General features: G+C 36.2%; 1 pseudogene; it reads right to left on the bottom strand.

Moving 5' to 3' along the window:
* Positions 1 to 6,202: 6,202 nt before the first annotated feature.
* Positions 6,203 to 11,645, bottom strand: LOC105081368 (calponin-2-like; annotated as a pseudogene).
* Positions 11,646 to 24,636: the final 12,991 nt, after the last annotated feature.

The following is a 24,636-nucleotide window of genomic DNA, read 5'->3' as shown; positions in this document are numbered from 1 at the left end:
ATACAGCATTGTATCGGTCACTATTTTAAGTGCTTTATCCACGTTATCATGTTTATCCCTCAATAATAACTATGTGATCAGTACTGTTGTTATATTTCCACTCTACACGAGGAAACTGAGTAGAGTTTAAATATTTCCGCCCAGGATAACAAGATAACAGGCTGAGCTGGGATTCAACCTTAGGCAATTGTTAACTACCAGCTGGTCCCCTGGTGGGGAGGGTGGAAGGAAGAGCCCAAAGTCTACCTGCAAATTTGTAGTGTTTTAGAAAGAAAAATGACCATAGAGAATGCGGTTATACTCCTGTTTTTGTAGATCAGAAAAATGAGGCCCACACTAATTTTGGCTCTTTCAGAAGCAGGCAATCTTCCATCTGCCATTGTGCTTTCCATTTCTGTTTTGTGGTGGTGCCTCAAAGTGATACATATGCATGAGTACTTACGAATTTAAGAGAGGAAACAAAGAAAATAACTCAGCATTGGAGTATTTGGCTAAATGAATTCACATTGAAATAAAGACCTTTGGTTTAACTAGAATGATTCCAGATACTGAAAGAAGGAGAGTAACTCTTTGAAAATTGATCCTTAGTTTCTCCAAAGAGATTCCTATTTGGAAGCAGACTTGACTACACCTGGCATACTTTGGAATTTTTTTTTTTTTAATTTGACTGGAAAAGCTTAGTCTTTAAAAAAATCTATAAATATATATTCTAGATACTTTTTAAGTTTTGATTTTTTTTAAGATACTATTCTGTAAAATGGAGAGGTTTTTGACTTCTAAAATTATATTGTGGGTTCATGTCATTTAAAAGTAAATTTTAGGTAAACCTATTCTTTATAAGAAAAAAGATACGCTTTTTTTTCCCCTGTTTAAAAAGTTTCTTCAAATATCATGGTTCCATTTTATTTGTAAATAAATTCATGTTTTATAATATTTTATAATTTATTGTATCTATTTAACATATTTTCTTATTCTGAACTGGGTACTAGTGTCTTTTTCTTTCACTCACTCTACTAGTGGCCATTTTTACTGTCAGCCACACACTCGATCCTATACTGTATCAGTCTTCCTGAAATAGTAGAAGTGAATAATAACTTTAAGTGTCTGCAAGAAGTGCCCAGCATTATTTTATTCTCATAATAGTGGAAGGCAGTTAAATTACTGGCTGATCATCTTGAACATGTGGAAGCTTGGGTTTCTTTCTTAGTCCAGGTTTGTAAGAAGCCCAAAGTATTTTCCTAACACTTGTAACTTGGCAGGACTCAAATCCCAGATTTCGATCCCTTGCAGTGAGGAGAGGAAACCCCCGCTCTGTGTTTTCAGACTGCCAGCGCTCGCTTTCTGCAGGGCTTCTTGGGAGCTTCCCCTGCTTATATCACGACTCAGAGGTCAGCGGAGGGGTTTGCACACAGACCCGGGCCTTCCTCCTCTGTGACTTTTCCTTCCTAGGGTTTCCCTTCTTCATTTACAGCTAGGCTGGCAGTCCTAAATTCCACGTTCTCACGTGTCAAGCAGTGATTCCACAGCTTTCTGGCTAGGGGGTGCCCTCGGGGGAAAAGTCGTATAAATGTGGATCTCACCCAGTGAACTTGCAGTGATCAAATCCTGTCCGGTTCCTGCCTATTTTGTTTGCTCTTCAGCCCCTTCAAGTAGTTTTTTTTTTCCCTATTTAAGTTAGTGAATCTGCAGAAGAGTTAATACAGTATAAAATTTCCTCATCTATTACTGGCCTAGGAACCTTATGTATACGTATACATATACACGTATAGTTGTCACGTATTTTGTGTGGTCATGTATTTTGTATGTATAAGGAAGATTGTTTTACTACTTTTGCTTTGAATAACTAAAAAGAAGAGTTCCTGAAAGTAGCACATTCCAGGCAGAATAAAGGGGCATGAATAGAAAACTGCACAGTAAAGCTATCACACACTTACGCAGTAGGAAACAGTAACAGTGGATAACATTTATGGAGTGTTTGCTATATGCTAGGCACTAGTCCAGTTGTTAAATATGGATTAATTTATTTAAGCCTCATAATAACTCTATAAGGCAAATACTATTATTCTTCCCATTTTATTGATGAGAAAAGTGAGGCACAGGGCATGGAAACCATTTGCAAACTTAGGTAGTATGGCTCCAGGACCTGGCCCCTCAAATAGGGGACTATGCTAACTCCCTTTAACATCCTCTGCTTCAAAGGAGCTGAGGTGAGTATTAGGTAGAAAATAGATAGAAAAAGAACAATGTTCTGCTACAGGCAGTGAGAGCAAGGAGAACACACATCCCACACACAGACCCTCTGGGAAGTGGGGCTGGAGAGAAGCAGCTCTTGTTGGAGAGAGGATAACCCGTTTCTGTTAAAACAAAAAGATAAAGGGAATCTCTTTGTGCTCACTCACCCCCTTAAATCCAGTTGTAGAAGGGGCAAGGACATTCCTAATTAGGAACATTGAGGGTTTGAGTGGCCAGCCTGAAATGTTTGGCCTGAAAGGTTTTGAACACAAGAGAGGGGAAGTCTTCTCAGGAGAAACGTTTCTTGAGGGGAAGCAGGTACCATATCAGTCTCCTCAGTAGGTACTGTTATGTGGCATTTTTATACTCGTTTCTCTTACAACCAGTCAGTCTCTAAAAATATGGTGAAAGAAGAATATTTAGATGAAGAAACCTGGCCTGACTTGAAATGTTGGCTCCTAGTAACTCCTCTGTACGTGTTTGGTCTTGGGACAGGATGACCAAACATACTGAAAAATTTCAGAGGCATAAGGAGGCCTTGGCCGAGGGAGAGCCACAGAAAGGGGAGACCTTTCTGATAGAAGAGAGAAATTTTTAATTAACCCCACCTAGAAATTGATGTCTTGGTCTTAGGATTTTGTCCCTTTTTGAGATGCAGGGAAAAGTAACATATTAAGGCTGATCAGCCATTAGCATCATAGTATCATATGAGAATATTTATGTGTTTCCTCCAACCCACCAACCACCACCTCCCCCTACTTCTACCTCATTGCCTGGCTACATATGTGCAAGTATTTCTGGGGAAGATAAGCATGAGAATTTTAGGAACATTGCTAGGAAAAGAAGGACAAAAAAATGAAATAGGAAGACTGAAGATAGAGAAAAGGTCAAAAAGAAAAGGCAGCCTGGAGAGGAATCATTTCTTCATTACTGATGACTCTCAGAAATCACTTTCTCCTTGGAAATATTTCATAAGAAGACATTTCTTATGGAACGCATACAGAATACTAATATACAAAGAAAGAAGAATGTAATAGGATGTGAATTGAAAGACCATGCTTGCACAATAAAAATTTAGAGTGATGTTAATATTTTAATGGGGATAATAACTGTGCTGCACAAATTTTAATCCCTTTTTGCTCATCTTGTTCTCAAAATGCACTATCCTAAATTTCACTCAAGGTGGCAATCTTGGACATCTTTTCCAGTTGTTAGTCTAACAGAAGTTTTCTACCATTTCATTTACCTTTATAATGTCACAAATACTATTGATTTTTTCATTGTTTTTCTTTGAAAGACATTCTTTGAACATGTTTAGCTCTTAAGCAAATATATTTGTTTATTTTTGTCATGGAGTATTTTGAAAAAGTGACCAGTGGAAACAAATCAGATAATTACAACTGCATCTCATTTCCCATTATTAAGAATATGTGGAAAACTTTATATTTTCTACTTTTTTTTTCATTTGGAATGCCAGTCAAACCTGAAACTTAAAAATAGTTTCTATTCCTGTGAAATGTGTTATGTATATATAATGACAAAAGAATTCCCCATAGCTTCTGTTGGCCATTAGGTTAAGAAGTCAGCCATTCTCTAACAGCTTTGCTAGAGAGCAGGTTTCTTGATAAGAAAAGAAAGCAAAATAATTGTATTTGCAATGCTCTGTGAGTGACATAGGAAGTGAATTTTTAAGTAGTCATTCATTTTAGCTAAAATAAATGCAATTTATAATTTTTTGCAAGTCTCCAAATGGTTTTCACTTGTATATTGCATGACTGGTTGTGTAGCTTTTCATGTGTTTGAATTCTGTGTACCTAGAAAGCTGATCAGCTATATAGGGGTTTTTTGTTTTTCATAATGCTTGATATTATAGTAGATCTTTCCTTATGTTAGTTTTTCCATATATGTGTGTACATATACAGGTAAGGAATATACATGCAAACATATATCCATTGTGTGTGTATATTTGTATATATATGCATATTGTGTATGTACTTACATAAAAAATTTTATGGAGGTTGATCATCCAGTGATATTTCTCAGTCTTAAATAATTCAGTTTGGAAGTCATTAACGTATTAGCTATAAATCTCTAGCTATAATTTGTTATTTTCTTAATAAATTCCCAGTTAAATATTTATTATTAAAAATATAAGGATTAGTATAATTTTCCTTTTTTCCTAATTCAGTTTTCCTCTAACAGGAGCAAATTCTTATCAGTTGAATTTGAAATAATGGTAGTTTTTGAAATAAAAGTAGTTCATTATGAGAAATAATTGGCAAGCATCTAAAAAGAAAAATTGCCAGAGTGGCCAAGATGATGGTGTAGAAGGATGCTCATATCTCACCCTCTCCCATGAATACACATAGACATCCACGGATCCATCCAGCCAATCTGAGCACCCACTGAACTTTGACAGAACATTGCCTTCTTCAAAAGACAAAATTCATCACAAATCTGTTAGGAGAAAAGGAAAAAGAAAGAAGAAAAAGGAAATTAGAGTGGGACCAGTCCCATGGGGAGGGAGCAAAGGAGGAATAACGCTCCTACTCTGGGTCTCCCGCTCTCTAATGCTGAGGTCAGTGGGACGGGGGTGGGGGTGGGGGGGACTTCGAGGCTTGGATCTGTACGGAATAGCCCTTGACCAACAGAACTAAGTTAAATGGGCACAAAGTTTCCTCGCTACCCCCAGCCCTAGATGCAAACTGGCAGCGATGGGATGGGACAGGCTGTCCAAGCCGGGCGGAGAACTCAGGCCGGCTGTACAGGGGGAAACTTCAGGGGACTGCAGTGTGCTGTGCGCATGGCTGGGAGGGTGTACAGAAAAGAACAGCCTGGGTCCCCCATAAAATAAATAAAAAGAAGCAAAGCAACACTGCTGGCGTGCCCTGGGGGGAGCACCACCATAGCCTTTGTCTCCTCAGACTTCCGGTGCCACTGCTGGTACATCTTCGGGAGAAGAGAGGTGGGGCTCAGCCACAGCCACCATATTCGTGCCTGGCTCCCAGGCAGGGGCGGGGTTGAAACCTGAATCCTTACCCAGGGTCTCTACAACCTCATAGATGACGGGACTGAAATTTATTTATAGAAGGGACCATTCTGCTCTGGTGCCTGTGCCTCTAAGACAAACGAGCAAGGAGCAGAGTTTTGGCATACAGTGGGGGCAAGGGCTGGTGCAGCTGTTTTCGGGGAGCCTGCTTACCGGGCACGGACTCAGCACTGGAAGTGGCACTGTCCAGGGGTGCGAGCTGCCCACGTACCTCACGTGGACACGGCACTGGGAACACTGAATGGGGGCTCGACCCGAGGGCCTCTGTAATGAGTGAGCGGAGTTTGAGCTTGTGCAGCGAGGCGAGGACATGAACCACCACAACCACAGAACAGAAACGAGGCCCCGATCAATAGCCAGGGCAGCCTCTGGCCAACACAACACCGGCCACACCACCAACCAAAGGGATAATAGCCAAAAGGCACTGAAGGAAGACTTGGCAACCATCCATACTTAAAACAGACCTCGCGCCAAAATTATTAGGAGCTTACAGTCTATATGGGAATATATTCTCTTTTTTCCCCTCTTTTTCCTTTTTTGTTTTCTTTTTTAATTTTTAATTTTAATTTTTAATTTTTTAGCCTTTTTACTTTTAATTTAAAAATTTCTTTTCTACTTTTTAATTAAAAATATTTTTAACTTGTTTTTTTCTGTTTTGTTCTGTTATTTGTGGTATTGTTTTTAAATCCTTTTTTCTTTTTAAAACTTTTGAAAAAAATTTTAAAAAATTTTAAATTTGCTTTTATCTTAATTTTTTCATTTATTTTATTTTAATTTGCTTTTTAAGTTTTTCCTCTTTTTAAACTTTAAAATAATTCTTAATTAAACATTTTTTTCATGTGTTGTTGTTGGGCTGTAGTTGTTTTGTTTTGTTTTTTGCTTTTCAGTTTTCTGCTTTTTTTTTTTTTTTCCCAGAACTCACTGTCCTGTCTGGGCCTCAGTGTCCCCAGAGGCCCCTGGGAGGGGCCAGGGTTGCTGGTCGGAGGGTCCTAGGGAAATCCAGTACTTTATGAGGCTTAAAATATTTGGGGACTGTGGCCTGGCCTTCACCTAGGGAACCTTCTCCCTTCAGCACCCCTCCACCATCCCCCACACTGTTCCCCTGGAAAAAAAGTACTTTCAAAACTACCTGAAAGTTTTGTGGGTACAGAAACCACAAACTGATTAGCAGAGGAAAGGGAAAAGTGGAAGAAGCAACCGGAAACCATTTGGGGCCTGTCCCCCTCCAGGCCAAGGTTTCTTCTCCCATGGCAGCTGCTTGGCCCAAAGTCTGCTAGGAAACTGCTACCTGGAGCACTCAGACATGTAAGGAAACAACACAAAAACACAGAAAAACCAGAAAACCCAGATGGGGCAATGATGTGGGGAGATTGCTTGCCTGGGCACCTCAGAAGCCCGCCTCCTCCTGGTAGTAGTAGGGGTATTCTGGGGCCTCCCTTGGGCTGGGGCAGTCACCAGCAGCCAATGGCACTCCAGAATTGGGCCTTGCGACAGAATTTGGGGTCATATAACTGTCGGCCCAGGCTGAAGACCTGGCCACTCTGGTTGGCGCCCTGCATGTAGCCCATCTGCAGGGACATGGAGGAATTGTCACGTTTGTCCGTCCCCAGCTTGGTGTCATATATGTGCTGCTGGGTCCCTGGAGCCATCATGCCCACTGGGCTGGCACACTTGTTTGTGCTCATCTGGAGGCTGATGGTTGAGTGGTCCAAGGGTGGCTGGATATGGTTCTTGGGGTCATACCGACACCTCCAGGTGCCATAAACTGTCATGCCCGACTGGCTGGCACATTTGTTGGTGCCCATCTGCAGCCCGATGACGCACTGGCCCGCCTCCAAGGTGGCATTGTTGAAGTTCCGCTCCTGCTTCCCTGAGTATTTGACACCAATGTCCACACCACCCTGCAGCCCCTTCTTCTTCGCCTTCTGGCCAGGGTGAGAAAAGACACCTGCACCTGTGTCATGCTCCTACCCTTTCGAACAGGTAGTTGGCCTCGAACAGGTCCATGGGGTCATGCTGTAGCTGACCATGGCCTTGATGAAGTTGGAGAGGCTTTCTAGCTGGCACTAGTTCTGCATGGAGCAGTTGATCTTGGGGACTGAGCCTGGCTGCAGCTTATTCATGAGTGTGCACAAGATAAGCCCATCCTTTAGACTCTTCTGGAAGTCAGGGCCTGTGAAGAGGCCGGTGAGTCCCTCAATCCAGCTGAGGAGTTCTGCCTCCTTCTGAGGGTCAGATTTGGACAGGAGCCAGTTCTTGACCTCCTCAGAGAGTCCATAGGAGTGTCCCTTATTGAACTGCATGGAGCTCATGGCTGGCAGGCATGGTGGGCATGGGACAAAATGGGACCAGTCCTTTTTTTTTTTTTTTAGACTCTTAGATTTTTAGATTTAAAAAATGAACTTATTTAACAAGAGAAACAGACTCACAAACATAGAAAACAAATTTATGGTTAGGAAAGGGAAAAGAGGGAGTGTGGTGGGATAAATTGGGAGCTCGGAATTCTTAGATACTAACTACTATCTATAAAATAGATAAACAACAAGGTCCTACTGTATAACACAGGGAATTACATTCATTACCTTGCAATGGCCTATAATGAAAAATAATATGAAAAGGAATATATATATGTACTATTTATATATATATGAATCACTATGCTGTGCACCAGAAATTAACACAACATTGTAAATCAACAATACTTCAATAAAAAAAGAAAGTTTTCCAACATACCCAAAATTCCTAGAAGAAAAACAGTAAATTTAAAGTAAAAAGAATATTTTGAAATAAGCTCATCATCCTTAATAGCCCAAATTGAGACCATACCTTCCAAATGAAAATTTTGTCTAGCCATTATGATTTGCTTTGCTTGCTCCAGATATATTTTTGTATCACAAATTATATACGGATTGAATGTTTGTATGTCCCCACTTCCAATTCACTCAAGTGTGGGTGTATTTAGAGAGGGGACCTATAAGGCAATATTTAGGGTTAAATGAGGTCATAAGATGCCCTAATCTGATAGGCTTGTTGACCTCAATAAAAAGAGACACCAGAGAGCTTGCTCCTTCCACACACACTGAGGAAAGGCCATGTGAGGACACAGAGAGAAGGTGGCTGTCTGCGTGCCAGGAAGGCCTCATCAGAAACCAAACGGTCCAGAACCTTGGTCTTAAGACTTAGTCTCCAGAACTGTGAGAAAGTAAATTTCTATTGTTTCATACCTACCCAGTTTATGGTACTTTGTTATGGCAGTCTGAGGAGACTAAGACATATAATCTATAACATTTGCAGTTAATATTTCCCACCACTCTTTTTTTTAATTAAGGTGTAATTGACATACATTATGTTAGTTTTTAGATGTGCAAAGTAATAATTTGATATTTTTATATATTGTGAAATGATCACCACAATAAATCTAGTTAATATCTGTCACCACATGCAATTATATATATATTTTTCTTATTACCACAACACACATTCTTGTTTTGCTGGCTAAATAGTAAATCAGGGGAACAGAAACTGATTCACCTCCCTTGTTCATTTGCTTAAGCTTGTATTACTTAGAAGTAGTAAGCATTTAAATTTCTTGAGTAACATGCCATTTTTAATAAGTAAATCAAAGTTTCTTTCCTTTTTTTCTCTTTTTATGTATGTTCTTTTGGCAGATTTAATATTGTATTCCTCATCTATTTTAATTATTATAGAAATTAGTGGGAATGTCTATGGCAGTGTGAGAACATCTCTGCCCTTGCTATTTACTAATATTTGGCTATTCCTCTTATCCCTGCTTATCCAGAGTGAGAAGTTAGAAATTCATATTACTCCAAACATAGACCATAGGCAGTGAAATATTAACAATTTTGTGTTCATGGTCCTTGTTAAGATTTTAATGAAAACTAATATCTTTTTACAATAATGGACAAGGGCAAATATATGTATAATTTTATGTGCTCATGGACATCTTGAAGCCCATTCAAAGACTGTCCTGGGTGTTCTTGAATCCCAAGTTAAGAACCTCTATTCTAGGTAATGTAATTAATTCTGTTCATCACCCTAGGTAGGACTTAACCTGAGCTGTCTCGAAAGACTTGGCAGAAGAGAGGTGGTGGGGAGTCACATAATCTGAAATAGCATTTCAATTTCAACATCAATACTTCTTAGGATAAGTGTGAGTTTCTGATATTGTAAATTTTATAGTACTGAGTAAACTAAGAATTTTGTAAGCTCCCTAAAATGGCCTGCAGCTTTCCTGATGGAATTGGCCAAGTAGGTTGCCTGTGATATTTATAAAATCATGTGGGGAATATTTCAAGGCCTGATCACAGACTACACATTAAAATGAGTCATGATGGTGACCTATACTTTGAGCCATGGAGGCAAACAGCCTCAAGGGAAGTCAGAGCTTCTGAAAAGCAGCTTGTACATTCTAATACATGTTATGTTATCCTAATAGAAGTAAGGGAAGAGGAGTGATCAGAGGACTTCTTGAGTTGCATCTCCAACTACGGGAAGACTGTCTCAAATTCTGGTAGGGAGGGATTTTATTTTTCTCATCTTCATGGGCACAACTTACACAGCATTAAAGCTGGAGACCCCTGCTGTACCATGACTTTCCCACTAACTCCGCAAGGGAAGATGAGAAAGCTTATGGTATTTAGTCTCACTTTTTTTTTTCAACTAACCATACAAACTCGAATTTATTACGACTTTAGTTTGAATGTAACAAACCAATCCATATGAAAAAGAATAATAATTGAAAATTCTTTCAATGGTACTTCAATTACAGTGAAAGGTCCTAAAGAAGTCCCTCAGTAACCCTCTTTATTATTAGATACTAAAAAGCAAACCCAAACAAAATGATACTTTTCTGTTACTGAAGGGATGCTCTGATGGGCAAAAAAATGCATAATGCACAGTATGGATAATAATGCTGCGTGTTTATTGATCATCAAGATATTACTACTCCTTTCAGAAGTTCATCTGATACCAATGCTTTGTAAGTGTGGTATCAGAGGTACCAAATGTTGATGATGCTCTGTGGGTGACAATGTGCTGAGGACACCTTTGATATGTAGGACAAAAGTTTTAAATGCATTCAGAATCGTGGTAAAATATACATTTTTTTTTACAGAGATCAAGGATCTTCTGCTAAATCTTCAGAAATAACAACTTTGATGCTGCACAAGCTGTATTTTCTCATGTGACTGCAACAGAAATCTCAGTTTCTCCTGAGTCCTGTGATATTTATGAATGCAAATAAGAACAGAACTTTCTTTCCTTAATTGCATCTGGTAAATGGTCAGAATGATAGATTGGAAATGTTCTTAGTCAATAAATTCCTTAGACAGAGCCAAACACCATTACATACCACCATTAAACTGTCACTTCCACTTGCCACATATACAATCACCATGACTGTCATTCCTTCCACCACTAAGAAATACTTAAGATCTTCTCTCTATTCATATGTCTTTACTTCCTAGCCTCATTTTTTTCAATAAATATTTGTTGATAGATATCCTTTGGGATTTTACAGTCATGCCAGTTTTGAGATATTCCACCTGTTACTTCGGGCCAGAAATAAAATGATACGTTTCAGAATATTTTCTAAAAGTCCTTGTGAGATTGGCTTGGTGACTGATCAAAAGCAATTTGACACTGTCAAAATTGGTTTGACACTGGTTTTGAATCCTGGTTCTGCTAATTGCATGGCCTAAACAATGGAAGATTTCTGAAACTATGTTTTCATATTTGCAAAAATGGGAGTGATAATGTTTGCAATACCTTTCTCAAAGAATTACTGTATTGACAAAAATCAAGTAACATGTGTGAAGGTACCTGGTAAACTAAAAAGATGCTTTTTAAATAATAATAATATTGTTATTATTTCCATAGATCATAACTCCTTATTTCCATTGACAAAGATTGAATTTACATCTGCCATTTGAGGCATTTTATGTTTGTACAATAGCACAAAAAGTTTCTTTTTACTTTATACTATGTGTCTTTATCTCCATGTAATTTAGCAGAAAAGCAGTGGCTAAAGCAGTCCTTGGTCTAGGGTATGGAACAAATCAGCGGAAAATCTAGGCTTAGAATAAGGCTGCTCTTTAGAGTATATATAGTAACTGTTCACTTTCAATATTTAAAAATTATTATCATATTTCATCAATCAAAATTGACCATTTAAATGAACATTTTTATCTGACCCAGGACTCAGATATTTAAAAATCTTGGTGGGTTATTATCTCTTTGTTTTCTTTCTTTGTTCTTTTGGTCAACATTTTTGGCAGAAATTCAGTTAATTTTAATAATTACTTGGTAGACATGTGTGCCTTTCTGGGTCTCAGGTCTATTATCTATGAACCGAGATTAATACTAATATTTACTTCATAGGTTTCCTGTAAAGATTCAAAGAAGTAATGGAATTAAAATGTTCAGAACTCTCCCAAGGACAAGTAAATACTGATAAAATATTATTTCTTTTGCTTTAGTATCAATCATTCATTCAGAAAATTGGCTTATCACTTGCTATGTGCAAACTGCTGTTCTATGGGTGTAGAATATAAAAATTAATACAATGGACAAGATTCCAGCTCTCATGGAGTATATATTCTAGTTTGAGGAGAGGAGAGACAGATAATAATCAATAAGCATAAAAACAAAGAGAATATGATATTGCTATGGGAAAAGTGTAGAGAAGGGGGAGGGCAATTTATGAGTGCCTCATCAGGAATGAGGGGAATTAGCAAATTTAAACAGAGTAGTCAGAGGGGGAAGGGTATAGCTCAAAGTGGTAGAGCACATGATTAGCATGCATGAGGTCCTGGGTTCAATTCCCAGTACCTCCTCTTAAAAAGTAAATAAATAAACCTAAGTATCTCCCTCCCCCACAAAACAAAATAAGTAAATAAACAGAGTAGTCAGCCTAATGGAGAAAATACAAACAAGGAACAATTTGAAGAAATGCGCTAGCCAAAACACATTTGGTGGAAGAATGTTCTAGATGGAGTGCACAGCCAGTGCAAAGGCCCTAAAAGCCTGTCACATGGAAGAATTTAAAGAGCTCAATGTGACTAGAGTAGAGTGAGTTGTGAGAACAGTGGCAGGGGATGAAGTCAGGGAGAGAACTGAAGACAGACCGTGTAAATCCCTGAAAAGACCTGCACTTTGGAGCAACCGCAAGGTTTCAAGAAAAGGAATAATGCCACCAGGCTTATGTTTTTAACCAGATCACATTGCCTGTTATGTTGAGGACATGCCCCAGGTAGGTGAAGGCAGACACAGGGAGATAAGTTACAAAGCAATCAGAACATCTAATGATGGAAGCTTGGACCAGGAGAGAGCAGCAGGAATGGTGATGAATGTTTAGGTTGTAGATAGATCCTGAAGGTAGAGCCAATAGGATCACCTTACAGAAAATAATTCTTACAATGCCTTACTTCAATTTTTATGCCACCGAAAGCTCCAAGAAGTGATCAGAGACACAAAGATTTTGAAGTTTCCTAAGAAAGGTGGGAATTAACTATAAAGATTAGTTTCAGGTCTCTACAAACAGATTCTATATTGAAAAAAGATTACCATAAAAGAAGGTTTGATTATTTTATGAAGGCTAGAGGGTACTATCATCAAATATTGATTTTATGACCCACAACTTATGCTATTCCCAGAGAGACAAAGCAGAATGTAGGTGCAAACACAAGAAAAGAGGGAAGGGTCTATAGAGCTGAGGCCGTAGATTCTTGGTTTAACTGTAGAATGTAGGAGTAAGCTACTTGGTTGTGAATTCTGTTCTGCTACTTACTAGCTGGAATTCCTTCATATGTAAAATGGAGGTGGTGATAAATTTGGTAAAGAACTCACAAGGTTGTTATAAGGATTAATGAATTATTTTAAGGAAAGGGCTTAGAGTAGTGCCTAGCAGTTAGTGTTATGTAAGTGTTAGGTGTTATGTTTGTCTGGTGGCAGGGCTGGGTTCTCTGTTCTGGTTAGCTCTCGTTGCCATTTTACGGTTCCATGACTCAGCGAGTTTGCAAAAGTGTATGTTTGTTAAGATGTGGGTGATCAGACTGTGAAGGACTGATTCAACTTCAAAAGACTCAAATCAATTCTATTCATAAACCAAAATAACCAATTAATTATTTTCTCTGAAACAGATGCCAAAGGGACCAAATAGACATGTCAGCAAGGACAAAATTCTCTTCCAGAATTTTTATTCCTCCATAGTGATCAAAAAGTAAAGTTAGCTTCTCTTTGAATCATTAAACATTCTTCCTGTATTCTGTTTTTCTCTTTATCTGTTTTAGACCCACCCGGATTTTTTTGTTTTCCTTTGGAGTGCTCCTAAGCATTTATTTTTCTCAATGCAATTAAAAATTTTTATTATGTAATCCACAGGGTTCTTCTGGATTTGGCATTGCTTTGGAAGTTTCAATTATTTTCCTGGGCCAAGAGGAACTCTGTTGAGAAGATAAAATATAGGATTTTAGCAATAATGTTATTCCCTTGGGTGGTGTAAGTAACTAAATTATGTTGCAGGAAAACACATCATTAACTTTTAATAACAGTATTTTCTGGAACAGGAACTCTGGTACACCAAGTTAATGTACTTTAAAATAAATTTAAAACAAAGATATGTGTATACATGCACACTAATAAAATTATGGGGAGTCATTGTAAAAGAAAAATCATTATAAAAGAAAAGCGAGCACCCCAAAGTAAAATTGATTATATTTCTTAGATCATGTTATTAGTACAATTTGAAATAGTGTTCATTGGATCTGATGTTCTGATCCAGTTCCATAAGTTACTCAAAGGTGTAATGTTTGTTTTAAAGACACCACACTCATATCTTACCAATTGTTGGAAATATACAATGTTAGTAACAAAATATTCTTCACACCAATACAGCAGGAAGAATATAGTTTATTATTGGGGAAGCATTGTCAGATTTACATACATGTAGGTTACTATGAAAATGACTACAAACTCTGTACAGAATTGTACAAAAATCTGTAAAGTAGAAGAAAGAACAATAAGAATGTATCTCCCTGAGAGATAAATGGATGTACCTTGGGATTGTCTCCTGTAAAGCCCATGAAAAAATAGTGAATTAAATTTGGAAGTGTGTTTTTACAGGTTCAAAGATCAGAAAGGCCCATGGCCTTGCATTATAAAATCAGAAGTTCAGGCCTCTGATTGGGCCTATTATGTTTATAAGGAGATGCTCTAAGGAGGAGAGGATAGGAAGGCAGCTGCCTTCTTCCTTTTTATCAAAGATAATTTCATCATGTTACCCTTACATGATTCAAAAGAACAACTTTAATAATATTTATTAAGAAACTGAATACCTGAGGGGACTCTATGTAAATATGTATGTATGTATATATATATGTGTATTTATGTACCTTTCTGTCTCTAGTTCTTTTTTCTGCTCATTACTGACTTTAATGACTGGATCAGGAGAAATAAATATAACTAACTTTACAGAGTTTTAATATGAGCAGTGAATATATGGCTAAAATCCCTTTCCATATATTTGAAAGTCATCTGTATGGTGATATCAACTATACCATCTACTGATTAAATTAGGCTCAAAAAAGAATATATATGTGATACCACTTAATTTGTGCAAGAATGACTTAAAATGAAAATTAAAACAAAGTCCTCAACAATTCTTTCCTAAAAGTGTGCTTAAAATTAAAGTTTTGAAATATTAGAATGAAGTAGCAGAATTATCATTATATACATATGGTATGATATTACTGAATACCTGGGAAATCTAGGATAGTTTAATAGGGTAATGAATCACTACTCAAAAATGACCAATTTTTATTAATTAAAAATAACCAGTTAGAAATTTTAATAGAAATGATGAAAAATGCTACTTAAAACAGAAGAACAACTTACTCAACAAATGCATACAAAAACATATGTAGGCCTTATGAGGGAAATATTAAGATCTATTCAGGGGCATCAATATTTGTATAAGGGAGAACTAACTATAACTTATTCTTGGCAAGGAGGGCTCAACACTGTAAAGATAGGACTTAATCCCTAAGTGCAATAAAATTTCAGTGAAAACACCAAAAAAAATTTTTTTGACTAGACAAAGTGTTTCTACAGTTCATCCAGAAATATATATTTATGAGAAGTCAGGAAATTCTGAAAAAGTGAGAAACTTGTGAGTCTTTCACTCTTTTATAATAAAATACACAGTGAAGTCTCAGAAATTAAAGTAATGTGGTACTACAATAGACATAGATGAGATAATCAGTGGAGCAGGCTTTAAATATAAAAAGCAGTAGATTTAAATGTAAATTAAAACCAAAATTATAGGAAAAATGTATGATGAATTTTTAAGGTAGAATGAAATAAAGAATGTCTATCCAACATATCACTAAAGCCAGATAATATTGGTAGACTTAATTACAAAATATGTCAAAAAATACACCTTTAATAAAATTGCAAGACAAATTCTGAATTGAGAGAAAATAATATTTGCAGCATATCTGACAAAAGATTGATTAATATGCAAAGTGCTCTTATAAGTTGATAGAAAAAAGAACTCAGAAGACATTCAAGCAAATTGTGGGAAATGTAATCCTAATACTATATTAAAAATCAATTTCACTAATAGAGAAAAGAAAATAAATACAAAATTGATTATCTATATTCTGCTTACCTGATTAACCAAAATGTAATAATAAAAAATAGCAAAATGATATACAAAACCACTAAATTGTAAAATATCTTGTTGATAAGAATGTTAATACAAACTTTTGAAAAGTGATTTGGAAATATTCATGAAAATTTACATACACCATCATTCAGGAAATAATTTCAAAGAGATACTTAAAATGATTAAATATGTATAGTGTATGAATTTTTGTTGTTTTTAACAGTGAAATATTGCAAACAAGCTTAGTATTCATAAATAATGACTAGTTAAATAGCAATATTAACAATATTTTGTATTTTTGTATTTTAATTTATTTGAATAAATATATTTATCCTGGAATCCTGTGAAGAACATTTAAAGTGACGAGATATATCTGTATTGGTAGTGACATAAAAATAACTCTCTGATACATTGTTTAGCAAAAAAAAGTAACAATTTAGTATTTACAAAATAATCTCACTTACAAAAAATTTTATATGTGTGTGAGTGTAGATGTGTCTGAAGAGAGCCATTTTGAAAGATGAGAGATTTTAATATTTCTTCATTTAATTTTCTTTATTTCAATGATTATTTTTAAAAAATAAATTTAAAATTATAAATAATAATGCTTTAAATGTTTAAAGTTAATTAAGTTAAAAATTTATGTCCAATTGTATCCAGTATTGTTCAGAGTATGGACAGTGGTTACTTTATATGCTGCTTGAGGGAGTATAAACTCTTTTACAATTTTTGAGGCAATATGACAGTATACATCAAAAGTATTAAAGAAAATAAACAAATGGGACCTAATCAAACTTACAAGATTTTGCACGCAATGGAAACCATAAACAAAATTAAAAGACAACCAATGGAATGGGAGAAAATATTCACAAATAATGCAGACAAGGGCTTCATATCCAAAATATTACAAACAGCACATACAACTAAGTAACAAATAACAAACAATCCAATCAAAAACTGGGCAGAAGACATAAACAGACATTTCTCCAAAGAAAACATACAGATGGCCAACAGGCACATGAAAAGATGCTCAACATTGCTAATTATTAGAGAAATACAAATCAAAACTACAATGAGGTATCAGCTCACACCAGTCAGAACAGCCATCATCAACAAATCTACAAATAATAGATGCTGGAGAGGATGTACTGAAAAAGGAAAACTCCTGTGCTGTTGATGTGAATGTAAACTGGTGCAGCCACAATGGGGTGCAGCCACTATGGAGGACAGTATGGAGGTTCCTTAAAAAACTAAAAATATTCTTGACTCCTTTGTCATAGATTAATTGACCAAACATGCGTAGGTTTACTTCTAGACTTCCTATCCTGTTCCATTGATCTATGTATCTTTTTTGTGCAAGTACCACACTGTTTTGGTTACTGTAGCTTTGTAGTATAGTCTGAAGACAGAGAGCATTATTCCCCAGTTCTGTTCTTTTTTCTCAAGATTGTGTTGGCTATTCAGGATCTTCTGTGTTTCCATACAAATTTTAACATTTCTTGTTTCAGTTCTGGGAAAAATATCACTGATAATTTGATAGGGCTTGCACTGAATCTGTAGATTGCCATGGGTAGTATGGCTATTTTAACAATATTGATTCTTCCAATCCAAGAACAGCATATATCTTTCCATTTGTGTCATCTTCAATTTCTTTCATCAGGATCTTATAGTTTTCAGAGTACAGGTCTTTTGTCTCCCTAGGTAGGTTTGTTCCTAGGTATTTTATTATTTTTGATGTGATGGTAAATTAGGATTGTTTCCTTAATTTCTTTTTCTGATATTTTGTTGCTAGTGTATAGAAATGCAATTTATTTCTGTGTATTATTTTCATATCTTGCAATCTTAATGAATTCATTGATGAACTCTAGTAGTTTTCTGGTAGTGATTTTAAGATTTTCTAAGTATGATATCATGCCATCTGCAAACAGAATATACAATGGAGGAAAAACAGTCTCTTCAATAAGTGGTACTGGGAAATTGGACAGCTTAGTGTAAAACAATGAAACTAGAACATTCTCTAATACCACATACAAAAATAAACTCAAAATGGATTAAAGACCTAACTGTAAGACCATAAAATTCCTAGAGGAAAACATGGGCATAACACTCTTTGACATAAATTGCAGCAATATTTTTTTCAAACCAGCTCTATTAATGGAAATTAAAGCAAAAATAAACAAATGGGACCTCATTAAACTTAAAAGCTTTTGCACAGCTAAGGATACCATAAACAAGAAGACAACCCACAGAATGGGAGAAAATATTTGCAAATGATGTGACCGATAAGGGACTAATTTCCACAGTATACAAACAGCTCATACAGCTTAATATCAAAAAACAAACAACTCAATCAAAAAATGGGCAGAGGACCTAAAAAGACATTTCTCCAAAGAAGACATCCAGATGGCCAACAGGCACATGAAAAGATGCTCAATATTGCTAATTACCAGAGAAATGCAAATCAAAACTACACTTAACACCAATCAGAATAACCATCATTAAAAAGTCCACAGAAGATAAATGCTGGAGAGAGTGTAGAGAAAAGGGAACTCTCCTACAGTGTTGGTGGGAATGTAGTTTGGTGCAGCCATTGTGGAAAACAGTATGGAGATTCTTTAAAAAGATAAAAATAGAGTTATCCTGTGATCCAGCAATCTCATTCCTGGCCATGGATCCAGAGAAAGCTTAATTTGAAAAGATACATGCACCCCAATGTTCATATCAGCACTATTTACAATAGCCAAGACATGGAAACAACCTAAATGTCCATTGGTAGGTGAATGGATAAAGCAACTGTGGGGTGTATATATATATAATGGAATACCACTCAGCCATAAAAAAGAATGAGATGATGCCATTTGCAGCATCATAGATGGACCTAGAGATTATCATATTAAGTAAAATAAGTCAAACAAAGAAAGAAAAATATCATATGATGTCATATATGTGGAATCTAAAAAAAATGTGAATTTTATTTACAAACCAGAAATAAACTCATGGACATGGAAAACAAACTGTGGTTACCAGGGGGACGAACTTTGGTTACCAGGGGGGAAAAGAGGGAAGGGATAGATTTGGAGTTTGGGATTAATAAATACACATTACTATATACAAAATAGATAAGCATGGTACTGTATAGCATAGGGAATTATATTCAATTTCTTGTAATGAGCTGTAATGGAAAAGAATCTGAAAAAATATAAATACATATGTATGTATATATATAACTGAATAACTTTGCTATACACCTATCATTGTAAATTGACTACAATTCAATAAAAAAAATAAGAATTATAAAAAGAGACTACACTTTGATAAAAAAAGAAAATGGCGGGGAAAAAAGAAAGAAATCTATAATTTCACTATCCAGAAACAACCACTGTTATTTTTTCTGCCCTTTTCTTATATATAGTATTATGTAGTTAAATTTACTATATATAGAACTTGGTTACCATTATGATATAAGTATTTCCCCATATTTATAAACTCTACAAATCCTTATATATATGTGTGTGTGTATGTGTCTGTGTGTGTGTCTGTGTGTGTGTATGTGTTAATTAGAGTAGCATTATTTGTTATGATGAAAAATTATGAAGTTTGATGTATTTTAGATAGGGAATGGTTAAATAGATTATGTTCATCTTGTGGGATTTTGTAGGGCATTTAAAAATTAATGAAGTAGATCCATGTGTGGTGAGATGAAAAGATTGCCCAGAAATATTTACATGATTTACAGAGTAATATAAGTAGTGTGATAAAAAAAAAAAAACACTAAAAATAGAGTTACCATATGATCCAACAGTCCTACTCCTGGGCATATATTCAAAAAAAGACAAAAAGTTTAATTTGAAAAGATGCATGCACACCAATGTGCATAGCAGCACTATTTACTATAGCCCAAACATAGAAACAATCTAAATGTCTGTCTACAGATTAATGGATAAAGAAGATGTGGTGTATATACAAAGGAATATTACTCAACAATAAAAAAGAATGAAATAATGCCATTTGCAGCAACATAAATGGATGTAGCGGTTATCATACTAAGTGAAGTAAGACAGACACAGAAAGATAAACATCATATGGTATCAGTTATTTGTGGAATCTTAAAAAAAAAAGATATAAATGAACTTATTTACAAAATAGAAACAGACTCAGACATAGAAAACAATCCTGTGGTTATCAAAGGGGAAAGGGCAAGGAGGGATAAATTAGTAGTTTGGGATTAACAGATACAGACTATTTAAATATAGATCAATTAGAAATAGGACCTACTGAATAGCACAGGGTGCTAATTCAGTAACTTGTAATAACCTATAATGGAAAAGAATCTGAAAAAGAATATATATGTGTGTCTATATATGTATATGTATAACTGAATCACTATGCTACATACCTGAAAGTAACAAAATATTGTAAATCCACTATACTTCAATGAATTTTTTAAAATTATTAAAACATGTAAATTCTTGACCCAACAATTCCAAATCTAGGGATTTCTTTTGCAAATAGTCATCTGAAGCTGGTGCTGTCCCTATCATGAATGAGGTTTGAACAAAGTAGTGGCTGCAACTTTGAGACATGTTTTGCGCCAGGAAGTTCACCCGAGACCCTACCACATCTGTACTTAGCCCACTTCGTTTACTTTTCCCAGCCTGGCTTTTGGGTTTGCAGTTCCTGAGTTAAGGTACTTGCTAATCAACCCCCCAAAAAAGACAGTTCAATACCAGCTTTTCTACCTGCATGTCTGAGAATCACTGTACTTCTGTTTAGAAGGAGCTTTTTTTTTAAAAAAAAAATTATGCTTTTTTCTTGATCTCAGATCACTGACTTCTCCGTTGGTTTAATAATCTTATACTGCCTAAATCAATCAGATTTCCTTTTCAGTTTAGAGCCTGGAATTCTGAAGAGAAGAAATGAGTAGCTTCAGTGTTTAGTGTAACTCTCAGTTTATCAAATGTATTGCCTCTGCATGTGGTGAAAGTTCCTGGCTCTCATCATCAGATACTTTCCTAATTACTTTTTTCCAATTCAATTTGATTTGGCTGGAGACCAGATCTATTAACTCTCAATTTCATCAGGAGCTCCAGCAAAATTTTCAGTCTGCCACCGCTTCTCCTTAAAGTTATGAGTTTCTGTGCTGGGGATTTTTTCCCCTAAAATAATAACATAGCTCAATTTTTACTGGAAATCTGTCAGATTGCATTAAATAGTACTAGATTAAATTAGCAGTTTCCAATCCTCTTTCTCAAAGCTGTCACAGAGTAGAACCACACAATCTGTTCAGTTGGTTCTAGGGAAGATGTTTTGTCCTGACAAAAGTTTTTTTTTCCTTATTCCAGCCTGTCTGGAGATTGAAATTTTTCTTAGGAGGACTGTAAGAGGAACTTAAGGAGAAAGTTTCTTTTTTTTGTTGTTCACATCAGCAACCTCACTTTGTGTTTATTAGTTAGCCCACACTCCATGAGCTACCTGCCTAGTAGCTCAGCAAAACCAAAACTGTGATTTCTGAACAACAGGTTGCAAAATGGGAACTAATCCAGAGCTCTAGAAAATGAGATGCTTTTAAAAGAAACATGTAAACAATAGAAAGGTCTGATATTTAACCACCAGCCCTGTGAGTTGAGAATTAAACCTTCCAGTTTGATGATGCCCATAATGATGTTTTGAGGAACATCAGATTTACGGTAAAGAATTGGATTTAATGCTGAAGGGGAATTAGAGAAAGAAATAGCTTATTTAACACATAAGGAAACTATACAAAGGAAGTTAAGGAACATGCTAATAGACACACAGGTGGCTAATGGTAGAACCAGGGTAATAATACTAATCCTGTGAATTCGGGTCACCGTGTAAAGAGTGAATCCTGTAAAGCATAAAGCTCCTGTTTTTCAGGAGCCTAAAACCAAGAAGGGATCATGGGACATGCATGGTGCACACGGACAGGCACACCCTAGAACAAATGCCACGTGAAGACAACAGCCCTCTTTCATCTCAACAAACCTTAGCAGGAGTGTGTTAACTAACAAACTCTAATGTGTTCATCAGAAGTAACCAAGGGGAAAGACGACTAGGCCATTCAAAAGTAAGTGAAAAGCCAACAACTTTGGGAGAAATTTATTAGCAATACAAGTGATCACTAATTGTGAGGAAAGAGGAACAAAACAACAGATTCAGCATTTGAAAAATGACAGTTTCCGCTTGTTGAGACAGGTAAGTTTGAATGTGAAGCATCCCTACAGATCAGTCTGTGGGCTGAGGGGGGCCTTGAAAGAAGGCAAATTAAGTAAAAGAATGCGGAACACAACAAAAGAAAGGAACCCATCTACAGAGATGAGATCCAGATAAAGTACCTCCAGGATTCTCAGCTGAGGTATTTTGACATTATGAGCATAAAGATGTCCCATCTGATGAACAGAGTGTGTTAAGAGAGATATCCCAGTTGCATATTCTCTTCGTAATTCCAGAGAAGAGGCAGCAATGTGAGAACCGCCCCCCCCACGCCCCCCCATATGTAATAGGATCCTGCCATTCAAGTGGCGGGTGTAGGACAGAGTCCAGGTCTGGGGAAACAAGGTTGGTAAGAGGAACACAGTGCAGGTTCAGTCTTATAGGAGAATTAGGGTCCTGGGGAGAAGAATTAGATCAACTGTGAATACATCCTTTGACCATATGGATAGAGGTGGACGATGGACCAATTCTAAGGAGTTAATTAGGTGATAGACTGACAATCCAGTATTGGCTCACTGCGGAACAGGTTTTATGATCTTTATATGTACGTACACTGATATATATCACTGATAAAGTCTAGTTTACATGATAATTACAAGTATTAAATAAGATATCAAATGTAAAATGCTTCATGTAGTTACTAGTCCAAAACAGACCTTCAATAAATGTTAGATTGCTCTGAAATAAGGACACATATTGGTCTTCATTAGCCCTAAATTTTAATCAACATGTGCACATTTATCTATAATAGGTTATGTATACTTACTTCTATGTTGTTATTATTAATGTAAATGATGTAGTGAGATGTTTTAGCTCGTTGAGATACAAACATGAAATGATTTTACATATTTTAACTATGCAAAAATCTCTCTTTCTGGCTGAGTATTTATTCTCTCACTTAATAAAAAAGTTTGATGTGTTTGTCTTAAAGAAGGAGGTCAGAGTATGGGAAGGGAGGCGGGTTATAAAAAGTCCTGTGGGAGATCATTACTTTTCTTTACAAGCCCTTCTAAAAAAGATTTGAGGGATTACCCATGGTGGTTACCCATGTGCACATATTACTGTGTTTAAAAGGAAAAAAAAAAAATTGAATGGTGGCAACTCAGCCACCCTACTCCTGACATGCTGAGCACAAGGAGGGGCTATTAAAAATATTTAACAAATCTTATGGTACTCACTAGTCAATATATGAACCAATATAAACTAAATTTTAAAAATTTTTAATTATTTTCTAGGTGAGCTAAATTCTATATTATAAACACTGTATAAATTAATTTTATTGTATATGTGCTTGTCAATGGAAGTGTTTCAGTGTTTTAACACACCATAGTCCAGCCTGTGAACTACATCATTTGACCCTCATTCAGTTGCTTACTTAGCTTTTTTTCTTGCCAACTGCCTTCTCTACTCTGCTTTCCAGGCTCATCAAAATTGCTTGCATTTCCCTCAATGTGCCATACCTTTCTGCTTTTCTCATACCATTTCCTTTGCCCAGGATAGACTCAGTCTACGTTTCCTGCCTGGGAACTGTCTCATTACCTTTCAAAAGCTCTCGTGCCATTTTATTAATGAATGTAGTCCTGGCTGTTCAGCATTGAGATCTTGGTTTATTCTTATCTTTTTTTCATTGATAACTGAGTCTGTGATATGAAATGTCAGAACACTTCTAAAATAGTTATTGTAAAGCTGGAATCCATGTGCTCAAGCGCTTGAGCACCTTCAGTATGGTTGAGTCTTCACAGCTTGTGTCACGACATGGGTGGTCGTATCAAACACTTGCTCCTTGGTGTAATTTGAGTGTTAATGAATTCTTTGTAAAATATTCAGACAGGGACTTATACTGATCTCTTAACAAAATGTAGCAGATGCTAAGCCAACGTGCAGCCAATAAAACTTCCCTCCCTCTACAGTCTCTGCTGCATGCCCTGCCCCTAACCCCAAGCTGAAAGGATAAATGAGTAAGCAGAACATCTAAGGGACATATGCAAAAAAGCATGTTAAACAAGAGAAGGGTACCACTACTTTGGAAACACAAAGAGCTTCCTTTTTTCAGGAGAAAAAAAGAAATTGTTTTCAGAATGTGACTTATTTTCTGAACAAGATTCAAGCATCTTTGAAGCTAGAAATAAGACTTGTAAAGAAAGAGCAAACTCAGATCAGAAGGCAGGTCTGGGAGATCTGTGAAATGGTGCTAAATTCTCTGACAGGTAATAATTTAACAAATATGCTACTGAGATTTTCCGTGATGACGTTTGTAACACTTCTCCCCCGGGACCTCTTTCTACCAAATGACAAAATAAATATTTCCAATAGTTCTACAACTGCAACCATTTCTAAACATTTGTTTGGGAGTGCATATTAACAATCCTCGATTATACATAATAAAATGGAGGCCAAGCCAAATGGAAGTCTATATGCAAAACACATATTTCTACCATTT

Source organism: Camelus bactrianus, chromosome 12, assembly GCF_048773025.1.
Source record: "Camelus bactrianus isolate YW-2024 breed Bactrian camel chromosome 12, ASM4877302v1, whole genome shotgun sequence".
NCBI classification, from domain to species: domain Eukaryota; kingdom Metazoa; phylum Chordata; class Mammalia; order Artiodactyla; family Camelidae; genus Camelus; species Camelus bactrianus.
The sequence above is the reverse complement of the archived record's forward strand: the minus strand, read 5'-3'. Positions and strand labels throughout refer to the sequence as shown.